Source organism: Bos indicus x Bos taurus, chromosome 5, assembly GCF_003369695.1.
Source record: "Bos indicus x Bos taurus breed Angus x Brahman F1 hybrid chromosome 5, Bos_hybrid_MaternalHap_v2.0, whole genome shotgun sequence".
NCBI lineage: Eukaryota > Metazoa > Chordata > Mammalia > Artiodactyla > Bovidae > Bos > Bos indicus x Bos taurus.
In genome coordinates, this window is record NC_040080.1 from 32,667,662 (window position 1) to 32,690,306 (window position 22,645).

General features: G+C 40.3%; 1 pseudogene; it reads right to left on the reverse strand.

Annotated features, from left to right (window-relative positions):
* Positions 1-2,866: 2,866 nt before the first annotated feature.
* LOC113893434 lies at positions 2,867-18,593 on the reverse strand (annotated as a pseudogene).
* Between the last annotated feature and the right edge of the window lie 4,052 nt (positions 18,594-22,645).

A 22,645-nucleotide genomic window follows, 5' to 3' on the forward strand; every position in this document is an offset into this window, starting at 1 on the left:
GGTAAAGAATCTGCCTGCAATGTGGGAGACCCAGGGTCAATCCCTGGGTTGGGAAGATCCCCTGCAGAAAGGAATAGCAACCCACTTCAGTATTCTTGCCTGGAGAATTCCATGGACAGAGGAGCCTGGTGGGCAACAGTCCGTGTGGTCGCAAAGAGTTAGGCACGACTGAGCAATTAACGGACACTGTACAGTAAATTTGTACCGTGTAAAGATATACAGAATTTTCTAAGACTGCCACTACCACGTAAATGGAAGGAAACTGTGTCATGTTTTGTTGAGAACATTATCAAGCATGACACATTATTGCTGAATTATGTCCCAATTTGGGAAAGCATATCATTGCCCAGAAGATGGCCTAGCGTTTGGAGCTACCGCACACTCAAAGTGATTTTAAGTATATAGGAATAGAATTGTTTAGCCTTTATTTCCAAATGTCAAATATAAACAAAAGTGTCTCAGAAATCTAAACATTTGTTGTAAATAAGTGCAAACATAGGACTGCTTCATTATGTCTTCTGGTGTGTTCGTGTTTGAGCATTTTCACATGGAAAAACATTTCATTATGTTTAATCTGCCCACTATCCACTCAGGCACCCTAGTCAGGAAACTAGAAAACCTAGCTGCTTTCTCTTTCCCACTTCTTACACTCATTCCCTATGTTCTGATTCCGTCTCCTACTTGTCCCCTTCTTGAACTTACACCCATGCTGCCTTAGTCCAGGGGCACACAATTTCTTGTCTGGACTATTCTAAAGTCTACTAATTAATTTCCTAAAATAATTTTTAAAAAAGAATATTTAAAAAAAAATTTTTTTTTTTGGCTGTGCTGGGTCTTTGTTGCTGTGCAAGGCTTTCTCTAGTTGCTGGGAGCAAGGGCTACTGCCCAGTGAGGCGCGTGGGCTTGTTGCAGTGGCTTCTCCTGTTGCAGAGCATGGGCCCCAGGTTATGCAGGCTTCAGTCGTTGTGCCACATGGGCCCTAGGGCAAAACCTTAGTCGTTGTGGCACACAGGCTTAGTTGCTCCGCGGCATGTGGAATCTTCCCAGGTCTGGGATCAGACCTGTGTCTCCTGAATTGGCACGTGGATTCTTTACCACTGAGCCACCAGGAAAGCCCCCTAATTAATTTCTTATTGTGCAATCTCCCCACCCTCCTCAATGCAACCCATTCTATATACAAACTTTTAATGATCTTTCCAAAACACAGAATCTGGAAAAGTTTGTTTCCCGCTGAACACTTTGTTGGGTCCTAGCAGAAGAGAGGCTAAAACCCTGACTTCTCAGTATGGTGCTGTGAGACAGTCACTGTTGATCCCCGTCCGATCTCAAATTTCAAATCTGGCTTCCACACAGTGAACCATCCATGTCCTTTCATGTCCCTGAGATTTGGACACACGTTGTCTTTGTTAAGGAATATTTCCCCGAATCTTGCCAGCTAGTAAATTTTATTCATACTTTAAGACCCAGCCCAGGACCCTGTTCAGAACCTCCCTGACACGACGGCTTCAAGCGATCGTAGTACTCTCCTTTCTTGCGTTGTTTAGTGTACTTAATCAGAGCAGTCTGGTTGCCACCAGGCATGACAGTAGCCCATTACCTCACTTCCTGTTCGTATGAGAGGATGATGGGGAAGGGACAAAGATGTCACGACTGTTTTTGTTTGTCTGAGTCTACCATGAGGCATGTGGAATCTGAGTTCCCCCACCAGGGAATCCAACCCAGGCCCTCTGCAGTGAAAGCACGAAGTCTCAACCACTGAATTGCCAGGGAAGTCCCAGGACATCCCAGGACGATTGTTGACCTGCCAGTTGGATGCAGGCAATCAGAGGCTCCACACCCTCTCCCCTGTCTTTGAAATACACATTTCACCCACCATTCACACACTAGGAGCTATTTCAAAGACAGAGCCTTGAGGGGATGAGATGTTGTTGAGACCATCTGGGTGGTATATACATGACTAAACATAGTTATGGCATCTATATACATTTTAAAAATTCTGACCAGGAGGGGCAGAGACCTAACCATCTTGTGGTCCCGTGACAAGCCTCTTAAGTAAGTTTCCTTGCTGATTACACCTGCCACCTACCAATATGGAGGGTCTGCCTCTTCCTTTGGTCTCTCTTTGTCCTCCGTGTAGGGGAGGGGCAACTCTGAATTTCACCCAGGTGACAAATCAAACTCTGGAGGTTGCAAACTAACAGTGATATTTAGCCTTGAGGGGGAGGGCTGTCCTTTCCAGACTTTGTTTCATTAGGATGCCAAAACCAAATCAAGATGGCTCCAAGACGACCACTTGAAGGATGGGGAGAACTTCATCTTGATTCCCGGATGGAATTTTTTTTTTTTTTTTTTAGTATTCTTTTATTAGTTTTTTTTTTTTTTTTTGCTTCACTGAATCTTCATTGAGGTGCTTGGGCTTTCTCTCGTTGTGGTGCGTAGGCTGAGTAGTTGTGGGGCACGGGCTTAGTTGCCCCAAGTCATGTGTGACCTTAGGTCCCTGACCAGGGATTGAATCCATGTCCCCTGATTGGAAGCAGAGTCTTAACCACTGGACCACAGGGAAGCCTCCATTACTATTTTTTAAAGCACAAATGCCCATACAACTTTGGCTTATAAGATAGTTCTATATAGAATATATTAAAATACTAGTGACCTTGATATTATAAACTGTGTGTATGCACAGTCGCTTAGTTGTGTCCGGCTCTTTGCTGTCCAAAGAGTAGCCTGTTAGGCACCTCTGTTCATGGGATTTCCCAGGCAAGAATACCAGAATGGGTTGTTGTTTCCTCCTCTAGGGGATCTTCCCCACCCAGGGATCGAACCCAAGTCTCTTGCATCTCCTGCACTGGCGGGCAGTTCTTTTCCATTAGTGCCACTTGAGAAGCCCTGGGTCCCATACAGGCAAATTAAGACTGTTTTCTTCAGGCTGTTTCAATAAGACTTGATTTGGTCATTTCCATTTGGAAAATACCCCCCACCCCCCCCCCCCCCCAAAAAAAAAAATTATGTGTAAGTGTTGATGCTACTGCATTTGGATAAAACTGGCAAGTTCTTCCTACTATCATAGCCCAGGAAATAGCACCAAGGAAACCTAATATATTGGAATAGATGTTGCAGCATTTGGCACACAGTTTGATAGCTCTTAGGGTTAACCTGAAGTTGTCAAGGTTTAGTGTGTGTGTGTGTACACACTCAGTTGTGTCCAACTCTTTTGACCCCATGGACTGTAGCTGCCAGGTTCTTCTGTCCGTGGGATTCTCCCAGCAAGAATACTAGAGTGGGTTGCCATTTTCTAATCCAGGGGATCTTCCTGACCCACGGATCGAACCCAAGTCTCCCGTATAGCAGGCAGATTCTTTACCACCACACTGCCTTTGAAGCAATGTTTAGTACTAGTAGTAAAATTTCATCAGTTATGCTGCAACCAATAAGACTTCTTATGCATCTTATATCTAAAAATTTAAGCAGACTGTCATCTTTTAAATCCAAGTCTTCTGCAGTGTCCATCTTGCAAACAAAATATCAATCTCTATTCCACAAAAGTGCAACTTGATAACTGGTTACCAATGCCTCTTCAACAGCTCTTCCATCTTTTAGGTGTGTTCTAAGTCGCTTCAGTCATGCCCGACTCTTTGCAACTCCATGGACTGTAGCCCACCAGGCTCCTTTGTCCATGGGATCCTCCAGGCAAAGATACTGAAGTGGGTTGTCATTTCCTCCTCCAGGGGATCTTTCCGGACCCAGGGATGGAACCAGCATCTCTTATGTCTCCTGCATTGGTAGGCGGGTTCTTTACCACTAGGACCACACGGGAAGCCCCTTACATCATTTACTTCTTCCTGTAATTTCAGTTTATCATAGTATGAGGTGAAGAAGACACTTCCATAAACATGTCTTTGGGCAACACAACACATCAATTAGTATCAGCACCTTCTGTATGTACTCTTCATCTATGAGATCCAAAAGTAAAACATTTTACTGAAAAGTTCATTTTCCCAAAATGAAATTCCTGCACTGTAGTTCCTCTTCCCAAACCCCAGAGGGATTCAGAGTCTCAGCTAGTTTCTGCGTAAGTAGGCACTCAGTTTCCTTAGGGTCTGCTGAACTGATGGGAGAGGTGATGCCATAGTGTTTTCGGAGGTGGCTGTGTCTGTTTGGATCCCCGAGTAGTAAGGACTCAGTGGCTGCTCTGGGCGTGGCCACTGAGGGGAAAGGGAGAAGGGGCGAGACTCAGCCCCGGGGGCCACGCCCACTCCCGCCCCACCTCCCCCACTGTGTCAACGCGGGTTGCTTTCAGCGCTGCTCAGCTTTCTTCTTTGTCCTCATGTGGTGCCCAAACACGGGCACAGCAACTTTCTAGAACGCTGGTTGGACTCTTGTTGAACTCCAGAATCAGTTTGTCTTCCACCTTACTATCAGAGCAAAGTATGGTAAGAGAGTTCTTGCCAAAACAACAGTGATAAATACCGTTTCTCTGTATTACAAACCAGAGCCTTAATATACACTGTGCTGCCCTCAACATGCCAGCAAATTTGGAAGACTCAGCAGTGGCCACAGGACTGGAAAAGGTCTGTTTTCATTCCAATCCCAAAGAAAGGCAATGCCAAAGAATGTTCAAACTACCACACAATTGCACTCATCTCACTCTTGACTGGAAAATCCCATGGATGGAGGAGCCTGGTAGGCTGCAGTCCATGGGGTCGCTACAAGTCGGACACGATTGAGCGACTTCACTTTCACTTTTCACTTTCCTGCATTGGAGAAGGAAATGGCAACCTACTCCAGTGTTCTTGCCTGGAGAATCCCAGGGACAGAGGAGCCTGGTGGGCTGCCGTCTATGGGGTCGCACAGAATCGGACAGGACTGAAGTGACTTAGCAGCAGCACACGCTAGTAAAGTAATGCTCAAAATTCTCCAAGCCAGGCTTCAACAGTACTGTGAACCATGAAATTCCAGATGTTCAAACTGGATTTAGAAAAGGCAGAGGAACCAGAGATCAAATTGGGAACATCTGTTGGATCATAGAAAAAGCAAGAGAATTCCAGAAAAAACATCTATTTCTGCTTTATTATGCTAAAGCCTTTGTGTAGATCATAACAAACTATGGGATATCAGATGGGAATATCAGGCCACTTTACCTGCCTCCTGAGAAATCTGCATGCAGGTCAAGAAGCAACAGTTAGAACCAGACATGGAATGACAATCTGGTTCCAAATCAGGAAAGGAGTACTTCAAGACTGTATACTGTCACCCTGCTTATTTAACTTATATGCAGAGCCCATCATGCAAAGCGCTGGGCTGGATGAAACACAAGCGGGAATCAAGATTGCTGGGAGAAATATCAATAACCTCAGATACACTGACACCACCCTTACGGCAGAAAGTAAGGAGGAACCTCTTGATGAAAGTGAAAAGAAGAGTGAAAAAGCTGGCTTAAAACTCAACATTCAAAAAACGAAGATCATTTCATCTGGTCCCATCACTTCATGGCAAATAGATGGGGAAACAATGGAAATAGCAACAGACTTTATTTTCTTGGGCTCCAAAATTACTGCAGATGGTGACTGCGGCCATGAAATTAAAAGACACTTGCTTCTTGGAAGAAAAGCTATGACCAAACTAAAAGCATATTTAAAAAGCAGAGACATTACTTTGCCAACAAAGGTCCATCTAGTCAAAGCTATGATTTTTCCAGGAGTCATGTATGGATGTGAGAGTTGGACTACAAAGAAAGTTGAGCACCGAAGAATTGATGCTTTTGAACTGTGGTGTTGGAGAAGACTCTTGAGAGTCCCTTGAACTGCAAGGAGATCCAACCAGTCAATCCTAAAGGAAATCAGTCCTGAATATTCACTGAAAGGACTGATACTGAAGCTGAAACTCCAATACTTTGGCCACCAGATGTGAAGAACTGACTCACTGGAAAGACACTGATGCTGGGAGGGATTGGGGGCAGGAGGAGAAGGGGATGACAGAGGATGAGATAGTTGGATAGCATCATGGACTCGATGGACATGAGTTTGAGCAAGCTCTGGGAGTTGGTGATGGACAGGGAAGCCTGGCGTGCTGCAGTCCATGGGGTTGCAAAGAGTTGGACATAACTGAGCGAATGAACTGACTGACTGACTAAGATACACTATTTATGAGGGAGCAGGAACTCCTAAGAACTTTCTGTGTTCAGTATTATGTTCTCAGTTGCAGAGACCAGAGAACTGATGATTTGAGAAACTAAGTTTCTCTTGGTGGCTAACTCATAAGTGGTGAAATAAGAGATTCTGACCTAGGGTGTGCTGCCCATTCACTTTCCTTTTTTTAAAAAAAACTTTTCTAGTATGAACGTTACAGGCTTCTCACGTGCTCAGTGGTAAAGAATCCGCATCCAGTGTAGGAGATGGAATAGAGGCAGGTTCAATCCCTGACTTGGAAAGTTCCCCTGGACTAGGAAATGGCAACCCACTCCAGTATTCTTGCCTGGAAAATTGCATGAATGAAGGAGCCTGGTGGGCTGTAGTCCATGGGGTCAGAAACAGTCTGACTTAACTGAAGTGACTTAGAAGTCACACACATAGTTGATTCACAGTGTGCGTTAGTTTCAGATGTACAGCAAAGTGATTCAGTTATATATGTATATATATGTTTATGTATTTTTTCAGGTTCTTTTATGGATTATTACAGAGTATTGAGTATAGTTCCTTGTGCTGTACAGTAGGTCCTTGTTATCTATTTTATATATAGTAGTTATATATATAGATAAAGTATTTTATATATAGTCTATGCTAATCCCCAATTCCTAACTTATCCCTCCTTGTTTCCCCTTTGGTAACCATAAATTTGTTTTCTATGTCTGTGAGACTTATTCGTGTCTAAAGGTATGACAGTCATAGTGAAAATGATAAGAATAAAAATGAAACTAAATGGGCACTCCAGAATTACTACTCTTTGCAATTTGTAATACCATTCTATAGCAGGGACAGCAGTATTTCTGTTTCTCTTTTTAGAAAGGACACTGATTTAAAATAATGTACTGCTAATGTTGATATTTTAGCTTGTTTTAAACCTTTGGTTTCTTTCTGGTTGTGTTACAAGAATTTTAAATTTCTCCACTTCTAGAAAACAGAGAATATTTGTTTTTGAACTAAAAGTCATGTTACTTTTCATTTTTAAAGTAGACTTCAGGGCATATTCACAGATATTTACTAATTCGATCCCCACAATGATACTGTGATGAAAAGAAGTGGCTATCAGTATTTTATTTTGCAAACGGTGACATAAGGGTGCAATCAAGATACACAGTGACTCCCTCAAGGTCACACAGCTGATCCAAAATAGGGTTGCAATTCAGTTTTCTTTTTAATATTTACTTCTGTATTTGTTTATTTTTGGCTGTGTCAGCTCTTAGTTGTGGCACTGGCAATCTTACGTTGTGCCTCCTGGGCTTAGTTGCCCCGTGGCTTGTGGGGTCTGAGCTCCCTGACCAGGGATCAAACCCATGACCCCAGCATTGGAATTCTTAACCAATGGACCACCAGGGAAGCCCAGAGACCCAATCAACATCTTCCTCCTAGAAGCGTTCCATGTAATGTCTTGCCATCCATGTATCTTTTTCCTTAAATTTCTTAATTTTCCTTAAATTTAATAAAAAACCATATGGAAACATAAAGACTGTTTTTCTTCACTGGATTTAAATTCTTAAATTTCTTAAATACTGAAGGAAAGTGCTTCATGTAGCTATTTATCAGGACTTAAAGACTGGAAGCTGAGGGTATGTACAAGTTATTTCTGAAATTCTCCTTATAAAAAATGATTCTTAATATAGATAATAGTTACATCACATGGTTGCCATAGCTAAAAGTTATGAGGTTTTCTTATGTTTAAATGTTTGAATAATTAAATGAACAGCAGTGTGTACAATGTAAATTTCTTAAATTTAATTAAAGGATACCCCTATAGAAAGCACTATTGTGAAATGTACAAGGAGTGATTAAAGGGTTTAGTACATATAATTTTCCCTAGTGTTTAAAAGGTCACTAGAAAGAAAAAAGTGACAAATATGCTGTTTTAAGCTTTTTTTCTTTTTTTTTTTTTTGCCACTTTAAAAATGTCACAGTGAGTGAAAGGAAAAAGCTGCCCGATAGCAGATGAATGGGTATTGACGGCTGCACCAGTGTTAAATGCTGCATGGCAGAAAAATCTAGGGAAGAAAAACAAACTGTAGTCACGTTTCCATATTGCTTTTTATTAAATTTCAGTAAAGAGACTTTAACTTTGACTGATATCTGAATTTGATAATGAAAGCAATTTGTGAGACAAATCCATGCACACACAGAAAAGATAGGTGTATAATATAAGACATTTTAATCATGCACTAAATGTAAAATTATCCTGACAACACATGTGATATTTTATGGTGTCCATATGGTATTGCATATGCAGCTTATAATATACAACTGGTATCTGGATAACATATGATATAGATGTAAAGCACACCCTACAAGCTTAGAATTCTGTGGTTACACACACACACACACACACGCACACACACAGAGACATAATATTCATGCTTTCTCTGTGCTGAATATACATTATACATTTAACCCCTGTGCCTGTGTATTCATATTGTGAAGGGCTCAGGTTACTTTCTGGGGGCGTGTTAGATTTCTTTTGGCTTGAACAACCCTTTTCCCAGAAGCCTGGAAAATTCATCATGTTGGATAGCCAGGTGTTCTCCATTTGCAAATATTATTACCTTGTAGGATTAGAAGAAGGTTTAATTATGAGAGAGGATAAATAAACAGTGCTGCAGGCAGAAAGTCTCACCAGGCCCCTTTGTTGGGGGGTGTCCTCTAGGACAGCAGTCCCCAGCCTTTTTGGCACCAGGGACTGGTCTCATGGAAGACAGTTTTTCCTGTACCGCTGGTGGGGGGCGGGGGATTGGTTTAGGGATGATTCAAGAGCATTACATTTATTGTGTATTTCTACTGTTATTACATCAGTTCCACCTCAGATCACTGGGCATTAGATCCCAGAGGTTGGGTACACCTGCTGTAGGACTCAAGGTCTGTGAACAGTCTTGATGCAACAGGGGAGGGATTTCTAAGCTGGAGACTACAGGGTTTCTGCCAGCAGACTCTGATGCTCAGTTGGAGGAGGACCCCGGGAGCCAGGGTCTTTTGCTCGATTGTTCTTTACCATGGATCTTCCTTCAGAGCAGACTTGACTGATGTTTACCTGAATCACCATCATTTCCAGGAGAAGCTTGTAGCCATGTTCAATCTTAACCACTACAGGCAAATCCTTTGTGCATCTGTCTTCCCCCTTCCCTCCCCAGACTGGAGCAGAGACCCATCCTTTTCATTCTTGAATTCCTGCTGCCTGGTACCTTAGTAGGCATAGGTGCATCAGTGATCAGTCATGTCCAACTCTTTGTAAGCCCATGGACCGTAGCCCGCCAGGCTGCTCTGTCCATGAGATTTTCCAGGCAAGAATACTGGGACAGGTGGACGTTTCCTTCTTCATGGGATCTTCCAGACCCAGGGATCAAACCCATGTCTCTTGTATCTCTTGCATTGGCAGGTGGGTTCTTTACTAGCTGAGCCACCAGGGAAGCTCTACCTGGTGCCAGTCATCTAATAGGCTCTCAATAAATGTTGAATGAATGAATGATTGCACCTATATCTTAATACAAAGTGGAATGCCTTTCTGGAGTTCTTTAGTACTGGGGTCATTTGTTGTACTTCTGCTGTCTGCATTCACAAATAGATTAAGGATGTCTGAAATTTCCCTGAATTTTCTCACTTTCAGGACCTACCTTCTGAAGTAATCCTTTCAGACTCTACTGTCAGAGTTTGCTGTGAGCCCACGATTATATCAAAGATGCTCTTTCTGTCTATCCTTGGGGTTTCTTATTATGCAGATTAAGAAAAGGAACTTGAGAAAGAATTAGCAGACATCACCTTGGGTTATATAGTTACAATCCACAAAGAAATCGTGAATAGTATTAATGAAAAAATACATGGACTTGGAGTTTAATTTTTTTTTTTAATTTACGAACATCTTTAGGGAGTATAACTGAGTACCAAAAAATTACATTAACTAAATTACTTTGTTGTATAATTAGAGCATTCTACCAGCATACATAAATTTTAGAAGTGAATGCTGTCAGTTTTCATTTTTAAAAATATATCATGTGATGGATGAATAATAATCACACCTGGAAACAGTTTTATAAATAAGAAAATTAAGTTGCATGAAATTATATTCAAAGGTGGTAATGAGTGTCAGTATTGCTCAGAAAGAGAAAAGATGATTTTTCAGACCCTCAAAATGTGCTTAAGTGTTAACTAGATGTATTTATGTTTCACAGCCAACTATGCTGTAGTTTATATTCTGAGGAATGGCATTAGTGCTTTCTTAACTATAATCATTTATATTATTTTCCACAATAACAATGCCTCTAATCCTTATTACCGAAGAAATCCCACTCTAGTGTTTATAGGTAACTTGAGCTATATAAACATACCAAACAAGTATATGAAAACTAGAACTGTGTTAACTTGTTGATGAGTTCGAGATTAAAATCTGAGTGATATCAAACCCTGGTAGTTCATTTTTTTCTCATTGAATCAACTGAGTTTTCAAATAAAATCAAGCAAATAAATAACATATTATTTAGTTATCTATTGACAAAATTATAAGACTGACAATTAAAAATCCACTAGTCTGTGGATTCTCATTCCAAGTTATCCTGCAGACTGGTGGGACACTACAGTTGCCTCATCTTCTGGGCCACTTTACTCCATGTTAGTTTACCCCCCTTTAGAGATGATCTTCCCTAGGTGTTCTCAGGGAAAAAGTACTGATCAGATTTCTCATTTTGCTAAAGTAATGTCATTGCTTGGTGTTTTCCGACCTCCATTTCTGAACCAGTATAGCTAAAGTTGATCTCCAAGGGGAGTAGACAGTGAGGCTGATGATTTTGTCTTTTTCCAGCAGGAGTCAAAGCTCATGGCTTTGCTCTTCACACTTCATCCTCTCTCTCTTTGCTGGGAAGGCATGTAGAGAAATCGGTGGTTGTAAATAAGTGTCTGTCTATGCCACATTGAGTTGATCCTGCCAATGGAGTGATCAAAAACACACTAAAGAAGAATTAGAATAGGTTCATTTTTTGTTGTTGAGTGTGTGGTGGGAGAAGAGGTTTCTGTGGGCTCATCAAGGCTTCTGTGTTATTCAGTTGGACAAGGCAGGAACTGGAAAATTCTCAAAGAAATAGGACTATCAGACCACCTGACCTGCCTCCTGAGAAATCTGTATGTAGGTCAAGAAGCTACAGTTAGAACCAGATATGGAACAACAGACTGGTTCCAAATTGGGAAAGGAGTATGTCAAGGCTGTATATTGTCACCCTGCTTATTTAACTTATATGCAGAGTTCATCATGAGAAATGCTGGCCTGGATGAAGCACAAGCTGGAATCAAGATTGCTGGGAGAAATATCAATAACCTCAGATATGCAGATGACACCACCTTTATGGCAGAAAGTGAAGAAGAATTAAAGAGCCTCTTGATGAAAGTGAAAAGGAGAGTGAAAAACTTGGCTTAAAACTCAACATTCAGAAAACAAAGATCATGGCATCTGGTCCCATCACTTCATTGCAAATAGATGGGGAAACATTGGAAACAGTGACAGACTTTACTTTTTTGGGGTTCCAAAATCACTACAGATGGTGACTGCAGCCATGAAATTAAAAGACACTTGTTCCTTGGAAGAAAAGCTATGACAAACCTAGACAGCATGTTAAAAAGCAGACATTACTTTTCCAACAAAGGTCTATCTAGACAAAGCTATGGCTTTTCCAGTAGTCATGTATGGATGTGAGAGCTGAGCTATAAGGAAAGAGCTATAAAAAAGCTGAGTAGAAAGCTTTATAGAGCTTTATAGCTCTATAAATAGCTATAAAGAAAGCTGAGTACCAAAGAACTGATGCTTTTGAACTGTGGTGTTGGAGAAGACTCTTGAGAGTCCTTTGGATGGAAAGGAGATCCAACCAGTCCATCCTAAAGGAAATCTGTCTTGAATATTCTTTGAAAGGACTGATGCTGAAGATGAAACTCAAATACTTTGGCCGCCTGATGTGAAGAACTGACTCATTTGAAAAGACCCTGATGCTGGGAAAGATTGAAGGCAGGAGGAGAAGGGGATGACAGAGGATTAGATCGTTGGATGGCATCACTGATTCAATGGATATGAGTTTGAGCAAGCTCCAGGAGTTGGTGATGGACAGGGAAGCCTGGTGTGCTGTGGTTCATGGGGTTGCAAAGAATCGGACATGACTGAGCGACTAAACTGAACTGAAACATCCGTGGGTTTGATGAAGCACATTAGAAGTCAGGGGTGCTTATTCTCACAGAATATATCACTTAATCTGAGGGAATTTGGGAAGGGTCAGCTGTAATTCTGTAAGTTAAAATTTGGCTGGGATATTGGGATCGATACCTCTCTCTTTGATAAAATTACCAAGGGACTGTTAATGATCCCAAGGAAATCTGACCATGAGCCAGACTTACAGAGCATTTGTAACTCACTGAAGTTCTGACTGCATAAAAGCCATAAGTGAACCATTCCTTATTTAATTGGCTTTGCTTGCCAATCATAATGGCCATTTGGATTGGCAGTACAGTCAGTAGATTCTTTAATAGGCTTGAATGTATCAGATTGACCTTTTTCATACCGTTGTCTTTAAGCATATGGACACAGTAGCATCAGAGTGAATTTTACTTGTTTAGGTGGGTTTTCTAGGTGGCCTAAATTACTTCTGTGAATAAGTTGAGCACATTTGAAGGTCACAGGGACACTTAAGTAATCAGAAAACTATATGGTTTATGGAGACCATAACTTAATCTCAGGAAAGAGCTACTGTTGTGAGAATAATTTAGGTGCTAAGAAAAATCAGTACATCAGATAGTAACTTACTGAGGAGTACCCTAGAGGTTTGAAGAGTTAATGTCGTTTCCAAAGCTGTGTAAATTATTCCCAGAGAGTAGCTTAGCATGCCTGGAAGAGAGTTCAATGAGCCACCATAATCTTTTATAGTACCTCAATTCACCTTTGAAATCTATTTGGACTCGTTTCATTTCTGATTTCAAATTTATAAAACATGAGTTTCTTGGTAGAACTTTTGGTCACATCACCATCTTTGAAATCCCTTTTCATTCTCTGTATATGCTCAGAATTTATAAAATAGCTTTCAGAATTCACTATAACAAAGTCCTTGCTCTAAATTTTATCTCTATTCTTATTATTTTCCAAGAATGGCCACTAGATTTTAGCCACGTCAACTAACTCTGAAATTTATGCTCTGAAATGTCTCAGTTTAAAAGCAATTTTATGAATATAGTTGAAAGTACACGAGATATATGAGTTACATGTATACCTACATGATATACAAGTTTGGTGTTTTTCCAATCTGTATTTTTTTTCTTTTTTTTTTGGCCAAACCGTGTGACATGTAGGATCTTAGTCCTCTGCATTGTCAGAGCTCGGAGTCTTAACCAGTGGACTACCAGGGAAGTCCCTCCAGTCTGTATTTTAATACTACACTTACTTTGTATATATACTTGTATATATGGTACTGTTTTATACTGCATACCTATATAGTAGATGTAGTACACGTCACAACTCATAGTAATGAGTTTTGGGGAGAAAGGGAGGAGAATTGAACTGGGAAGAGGAATAGAGAGGATGTAAACTGTATTTATAAGGATCTGTTTCTCTCAAAAGTGACTTGAAGCAAGTATGACAAAATATGAGTATTTGTTTGAACTATGTATTAGATACACAAGTGTTTATTATATTATTCTTTGCAGTGCCCTATATTTTAAAGACATTTTTAATACAAAAAAAACCCTCTGAAACCATTTTCCTTGATGTTGCATTCACGCCAAACTCCTTCTCATCAATTGCTCTTTACTTAGCTTCTTAAATTCTTGTCCTTTTTTCTTCTTCAAAACCAGAAAATTACTTTGGCATTGTTTAAAGAATGATGAAAATCTCATTTAGATCTGGATTGCAAAATCCTTGCTAATTCACGAAAGCATTTATTTTTTTAAACATTAGTTTAAGTCTGTTCCTCAGACTGTCACATCTTTCTTCAGGGGTTTCTCATAGTCTTTAGACGACTCCATCTGCTCTTCTAAAAGGAGAACATCAAACCAGTTTGTTAGATGTGACACAATTAGATCTCAGATGCTCAGTTGCCTGACCATTTGTAAACGCATTTTCTGGAAATTAGGAACAGACCAAAGAACTCTGACTTTCTCTAAGGCTTTTATTTAGCCTTCATTTTATGTGACTTTGGTTTATGTTTCTATTCAACTTCTTCTCCTGGGAACATGAATAATTCTGGTTCAAAGTCATTCTCCCCAAATAGTACTACACTGGCTATTAATTAATGTTTATTTGTCCTCCTCTTCTACTTTTTTTTCATCTTTTTTGTTATTGTATGGTTAACAGATATTTGGTCCATGCTAAAATTTTTTTTTTGTTATTTTGTTCTATCCAAAATCATTTGTCATGGACCAAGTGTGGTGATGGACATTTTGAATAGGACCAAATTTCAAGGAGCTTTAGGTGTGGACCATAGGTCTTTAAAAATTTTTTTTTAATTTAAATTTATTTATTTTAATTGGATGCTAATTACTTTACAATATTGTATTGGTTCTGCCACACATCAACATGAATCCACCACGGATTCACGTGTTCCTCATCCTGAATCCCCCTCCCACCTCCCTCCCTATACCATCCCTCCGGCTCATCCCAGTGCACCAGCCCCAAGAATCCTGTATCGAACCTGGACTAGTGATTCATTTCTTATATATTATACATGTTTCCATGCCATTCCCCCAAATCATCCCACCCTCTCCCTCTCCCACAGAGTCCAAAAGACTGTTCTATACATCTGTGTCTCTTTTGCTGTCTCGCATACAGGGTTATCGTTACCATCTTTCTAAATTCCATACATATGCGTTAGTACACTGTATTGGTGTTTTTCTTTCTGGCTTACTTATTTTGTATTTCTTTTAGGCTGTGCTGGGTCTTCATTGCTGCGCATGGGCTTTCTCTAGTTGTGGCGAGTGTGGGCTACTCTAGTTGTACACAGGCTTCTCAACTGCAGTGGCTTCTCTTGTTTTGGAGCCTGGGCTCAAGGGTGCGAGGGCTTCAGTAGTTGTGGAGCATGAGCTTAGTTGTTTCGTGGCATGTGGAATCTTCCCGGACTAGGAGCGGGACCTGTGTTCCCTGAATTTGCAGGTGGATTCTTAACTACTGCATCACTAGGGAAGTCCTTGGACCAGATGTTTTATGGACCAGATGTTTTATTGACTATTGGACAGGGCCAAATGTCTTGCAAGGGAATTATATACCTTAGAAATCATGTCAACCAATCCATAGTCAAAGAGATGTATTTCCCCTAGTTTTAAAAATTGTATGTGACTGAAGAAACAACACATGAAAAACAGACAAAACAAAAACAAATGAGTGCACATTTATTTAGCTCAGCACAAAATAAGTATTAATACATCCTCTTGAAAGGCCAGGAGGTCAACTGCTTTACCAACGGGTTCTCAAACTGGCAGAACTTTGGTGTGGTCTTTGATGTAACAGATCAAAGAATTCAGCTTTGATAATTTAGTCAAGCAGACAGACTTGACGTATCCCAACTCACAAACACTGATGTATAAATAAGAATGTCAGTTTATTAATTTATTCTGAGAAAGCCATGAAGTGATGCCAGTGGTTCTCCCATTCTCTTATTGTAGGGGGAAAAAGAAATCCAGGAAATAAAAGTATAATCTTAAGGTTTGGAAATTATAGTATCAGAGCAAGAGGGATATTTGGATGATCTTGGTCTGAAATGAAAGTGAAAGTGAAAGTCTCTCAGTCGTGTCTGACTCTGTGGCCCCAGAAACTATACAGTCTATGGAATTCTCCAGACCAGAACACTGGAGTGGGTAGCCTTTCCATTCTCCAGGGGATCTTCCCAACCCAGGAATCGAACTCAGGTCTCCTGCATTCAGGCGGATTCTTTACCAGCTGAGCCACAAGGGAAGCCCATGAATACTGTAGTGGGTAGCCTATCCCTTCTCTAGGGGATCTTCCTGACCAAGGAATCAAACCGGGGTCTCCTGCATTGCAGGCAGATTCTTTACCAACTGAGCTATCAGGGAAGCCAAGCAGAAACCAACCTAGACAGTATATTAAAAAGCACAGACATTACTTTGCCAACAAAGGTCCATCTAGTCAAAGCTATGGTTTTTCCAGTAGTCATGTATGGATGTGAGAGTTGGACTATAAAGAAAGCTGAGCACCGAAGAATTGATACTTTTTAATTGTGTTGTTGGAGAAGACTCATGAGAGTTCCTTGGACTGCAAGGAGATCAAACCAGTTCATCCTAAAGGAAATCAGTCCTGAATATTCATTGGAAGTACTGATGCTGAAGCTGAAACTCCAATACTTTGGCCTCCTGATGCAAAGAACTGACTCATTTGAAAAGATCCTGATGCTGGGAAAGATTGAAGGCAGGAGGAGAAGGGGACGACAGAGGAGGAGATGGTTGGATGGCATCATCAACTCAATGGACATAAGTTTGAGCAAGCTCCGGGTGTTGGTGATAGACAGGAAAACCTAATGTGCTGCAGTCCATGGGGTTGCAAAGAGTCAGAAATGACTGAGCAACTGAACTGAACTGAACTGATCTGAAATATCCCTCCTACGGCTAAGTTATTTGAACTGGTCACACTATTTGGCCAGAGTGCTACTTCCCCTGAACTATCCTGGATAAACTTTAAGAAATTCTTCCTCTTTTGAACTCACTTGAAGCTTCTTGATGTTCTTTTTTTTCAGACTAGCTGAAGTAGAACTGAATATGCCATGGATTTATGTTAATGCTTTAGAAGATAGTAAAACACTCAGCCCAATGTTAAGTACAGAGGAACAAATGTGGGTTGCTGGTTCTAGGGATCATGTATATCTTACTGGCAAAATCATGGGCACTTCAGTCAGCCTGGACTTGAATTACAGTTCTGCTCCTTACCAATTATACGGCCTTTAATATGTTACTGGTCCCCTTTGTGCTCCAATTTGCTTAGGGGTAAAATGGAGACAATAATTGTACCAATTTTATAGGATCGTTGCTAGGATTAAATGGGATTAGACACACTGGCTTCTAACCTTGCGCTTAAAATTGCAAGCCTTCAACACTGCTTATTTTTTGTTGAGATGACATGTGTCCGTTATGATTGGTCTTTCATTTCTCTCAGAGCACAACTACTCATTTAGTTTCTCTCTTTGGGTAGATTATGTTATTGGTGGCCCATTTATCTTGTCACACATTTCTAGTTAATAATTTTATTAATACTAATTTTTCCCTTTTTACTTGTTGAATTTAGGATTGGAAACATACCAACTACAATAAAATCTGTTGTTGTTCAGTCACAATCAGAAGTAGATGGACATTGTTGTTGTTTTTCAATGGCTAATTCATGTCTGACTCTTTGCGACCCCATGGACTGCAACATGTCAGGCTTCCCTGTCCTTCACTATCTTCCAGAGTTTGAAATTCATGTCCACTGAGTCAGTGATGCTATCTAACCTTCTCTTCCTCTGCTGCTGTCTTATTCTTTTGCCTTCAGTCTTTCCCAGCACCAGAGTCTTTTCCAATGAGTCAGCTCTCTGCATTAGGTGGCCAAAGTATTGGAGCTTTAGCATCAGTCCTTCCAATGAATATTTAGAGTTGATTTCCTTTAGGATTGACTGGTTTGAGCTCCTTGGTCCACGGAACTCTCAAGAGTCTTCTCCAGCAACATGGTTTGAAAGCACCAATTGGCTCTCAGGCTTCTATATGATCCAGCTCTGACATTTGTACATGACTACTGGAAAAACCATAGCTTTGACTATATGGATCTTTGTTGGCAAAGTTATATTATTGTTGAAATAAAATAAGACCCCCAATAATATACACTGACACATTTAGTATTATGCATAATTCTTATTGTTAAAGCATGAGCATTAGAAATAAATGCTCCGTAGTTTACACATGAGACAGTAATTTGTGTTGTTATTACAGAGCCAGGGAGATGACCTGGTGGTTAATGAATGGCACGGATACTTTTCTGAGGCCATATATACATTTTAATCCTTGTTGTTGTACATATTCCCATATAAAGTTAAAGAGAAATGTTCTGGAGAAAACTTCCTTAGAGCTGAAATTCACCTCTCTTCCTTCACCGTCATGTGTTCCCCTTCTCCCATCTCCTTCTTTGGGTCGTTTTCTCTCAAGAGTCCCTTCCAGGGCTGCAGAATCACACAGCTCCAGGAGCTGACTTTCACATGGTATCTAAATTAATTATGCCCCCAAAGCTGCGTCAAGTGGTTGCTCTGACAGTGGCCGCCCAGCGGCATCCAGCTTCCTACTTTCGTTGTTCTGTGTCTTGACTGACACTTGGGGCCCCAGCCCAGGACCACCACTGTCATAAGAAGGCAGGCGGAGACTACTGCCTGTTGCATCTCGGGTGAAGAGCGAGCACCGGAAAATAACCATGTTTTTTCCTCCATACCTTGAGTTCTGTTCTTGTTTTTTGTGTTTGTATGAAACTAGAGTTCAAAAGATAACGTCAGGGGCTAAAGGTTCATGTAACCTGTGGGCCAGGAATGTAGGTGAGTAGATTCAGTCACTTTGACCTTTAACTAAAGGTGCATTGTTGAGTGCATCATGACCTCCATGAATATGATGGCCATGATGGAGGCTGATGGCTGACTAGGTGTAGGGGAGAGGACAGGTGGGTAGAAAAAGAGAGGGAAAGAGGCAATTAATTGGTGAAAGCTGCTTGAGAGGCCAGTGATGCCAGAATAATCTCTTCCAAGCTTCAAAGATCTTGGGGAATAGGCATCCTGTGCTTGTAGCCAAGGTCTCTCCTCTAGGAAATGAGGACTTGAGAAGGTGCCATAAGGGGCAGAGACTGGTCTTTCACAGCTTCTCTCAACTGGCCTCGTAAAGCCTCGTGGATGGTCTGAATATGGTTTCGAGGGTAAGGAGACAGTCTCTGTTTCCTTCTCCCATTTGCTTGCTGATTCTTGAAACTTTGCTTTTCAAGCAGGAAATAAAACTTTTCATTTCATAGAGCCAGAAAGGAAAGGGCCGTGTGCAGAGTTCTCGGATGGTCATTCCTCTCCTCCCCTATGGCCATGCCTGCTTGACCCATGCCTTCCTTTTTCCTTGCTGGCCATGTGTCCAACATTTCTCTGTGATGCCCAACTCTGTAGCCTCCTTATTGACACAGACCGTCAGCTTGTCCAGGATTTTGGTTCTCAAAATGTGGCCCATGTCATGTGGACACAGTAGGGGAAGGAGAGGGTGGGACTAATTCAGAGAGTAGCATGTAAATATATACATTACCATATGTGAAATAGATAGCCAGTGGGAATTTGCTGTATGACAGAAGGAACTCAAACCTGGTACTCTGTGACAACCTAGAGGGGTGGAATGAAGTGGGAGGTGGGAGGGAGGTTCAAAAGGGAGGGGACATATATGTACTTATGGCTGATTCATGTTGCTGTATGGCAGAAACTAATACAATATTGTAAAGCAATTATCCTCCAATTAAAAATAAAAAATGTAGCCCACGAATGCACAGCATTAGCATCACCTAAGAACTTGTTAGAAATGCAGACTCTTCAGCCCCGCCCAAAACTACTGAGTCAGAATTTGCCATTTTACAAGAATATCCAGGTGATTTGTATGAACATTAAAGTTTGAGAAGAACTGGCCAGAAACACTTCTTTATACCTTACCCTTAAACTGAAATCTTTTTTATAAATAAAGGTTATTGTCATAGCAGTTTTTAATAGCTCACTAATTATTTGGTTTTATCATGTCCTTAACAAATGTTTATGGAATGCCTATCAAATTCTTGGTACTACCTATGCTAAGATTTGGGGATCCCAGAATAGAATCTGTAGCACAGAGCTCAGAGCATAGCTCACATACAGAAACAAAACACAATACCCAAACAAAAATCTGTAATTTTGTCCCCAAGTTTGTTCAAAGATATGCCCTCTAATTAATGCTTTATTTTTCTCCTCATGTCTTTTACTTTTCTCCCACAATCCATGGACTTTGTGAGAAAAAAAACACAAACTTGAAATGTTACCCTCTTTCCATTTCTTTTCCACTTCATAACTGTCATCGCATTGCCAGTATAAGCTTCTTGAAGTAGTAATCTCAAGCCCAAATAGAAAAAAAAGCAAACACATAAAAATGTTCAAAAATGTCAGGATTTAAGGGTATTTGCTGTTCCATTCTCTCAGATTATTTTTTAGGTCTGCATCTCATCTTCAATTAGCAGTCTTCCCTTACTATTACACAGTGTGTTCTGGAAATTTACTTGTTTCAGTTTTTTTTTTTTTGAGAGAGGAGTGGGGAAAGAAATGATTATACTTACTTACTGAGCCCAACTAAAACTGTTTAATTTTTGGAGATAGCAGAAAATACTTTAAAAAAGTATCATCTAACAGCACAAGTGAGGGGCCCAAAGATATCAATACAGCAAGAACGGAGTGTGTTTATGTGAACTTAGAAGAACTGATTCTGGTGACTTTAGGAAAATACTTAGGAGCGTCATGTATAGGAGCCTTATCTTTTGTGGGAAACAGCTGCTGCATCCTTTTCCAGGGATGCTGTAGTCCTTTGAAGTCAGAACATCTGACTGATTTGAATTTAGGTTTCTTGATCAAAAGTATCAGATGACACAAAAAGCCTGATTATCTTATGGGAATTTGAGGCTTTTCTCTTATTTTTGAGATGGTTTTCTAGAGCAAATTTCAAAGAAGTTTTAGGATATGTCTTACATCACACTCTGCCATTATGCTCTTCCTCGAAACTGAAACTAATACAGTTACTAAGAACAGAGTAAATGCAATGCCCATCTTTTTGGCTTCTGTTCAGCAGGTCTTGCTGTCTTTGACTTCACTGTAGTCGTAGCTGTCACCGTGCTGATCCAGCAGGTTACTTCAGTCTGGGGAAGGGTGAGGAGCATTTGCATTGCTTACTCAGCATGTTATTTCTCTTTGGAGCAAATTGCAGTGGCTTCTGGTCAATTTTTAAATTGATTTTAGGATGGCTTTTAATGATTCGTAAAGCAGCATTTAATCTTATACACTTGGTTTTGCCTCATGAAATCACATGAAAGTATCTAAGGCTGTGTCAGTTGTCTCCTAAAACACACACACACACAAAACAACTCTTTGGAGAAGATTCTGTGTCCATCTCTGCCCACAACCAAAGTTTCACATGCCATCATTTGACTTTTCCAAAACTGAATTTCAGTGATTTCATCCTGTCAAAGTAAATGTTTCAAAAAAGTAAAATGATTACTTGTACAAACAGAAAGTGAACACATGTCAAAGAAATCATTTCTATCTATGCTGGGTGAAAGTCTATAAATTAGATTGTGACTTTAGAGTCTGGGTTATAATCAGTGGTAAATAGTTGCTGTTTATGCTAAGTTGTATCTGACTCTTTGTGACCACATGGATTGTAGCCTGCCAGGCTCCTCTGTTCATGGGATTCTCCAGGCAAGCGTGCTAGAGTGGCTTTCCATTTTCTTCTCCAAGGGAGCTTCGTGGGTCCCTTGGATCGAACCCATGTCTCCAGGTCTGCTGCATTGACAGGTGGATTCTTTACCACTTAGCCACCAGGGAAGCCCCAAATAGTACGTCAATCAAAAGGACATTCTTGTAGAAAATTAAATAAATTTTGGGCAGACCTATTAGCGAATGCCACAGTATAACACTGGAAAGATTAACTGTCATCCTTTTGCCTTGTTTTCAAGTTTTGGATATTTTTTATTAACAAATTACAACCCCCTCCTCAAGATAAGAATTAACTCCAAAGATTATTTTAATTACAAAGAAGTCTTGTTATATTGTGCTTTGTTCTGTTCATTTACCTTGATGCAGCCAGGAATGTGCACATATGAACCTCTCTGGAGTATGGTTGAAATATCTAGAGCCCTGCAGTGGTGAACAGCTATTAATCCAGAAAATCAACTTCTGAAGGTCACCTTCTACATCTCCAATTACACATATATTAGACTTTTCAATAGTGTTCCCCAAGTTCTTTATGCTCTGTTCACTTTTGTTTTTCAATCTTTTATTCTCTATCTTCTTCAGATTGTATAACTTCTGTTGTCTGTCTTAAGTTTCCTGATTCTGTTGTTTGCTTTAGAAAATAATGAAGGGCATAAAAATGCAGCACAAAGCACAGAACATTATTCTGCTGAGATATAGAATTTCTGTTACCTGGGCTGGTAACAGAGAATATGAGGAATCTCTTTTTACTACCTCTTGTTAAGAGCAGACTAATTACTCTGAGAACAGTTTTTCATTTCAAGAGAGAAAAACCTAATTCTAGTCTTTCATGAAAGCCTTCTATTTTGAAATTAATGCATCAAACTAAGCATACTCTGCTGATTTTCCTTTTACATATTTCATTTCTTCTTTTCAGACTCATTGTTTGCACATATTTAAAACCAAAGCAAATGGGGTTTGTGTTCTAACTTTCTATGACTTTCTAAATTCATTCAAGTTTTCTTT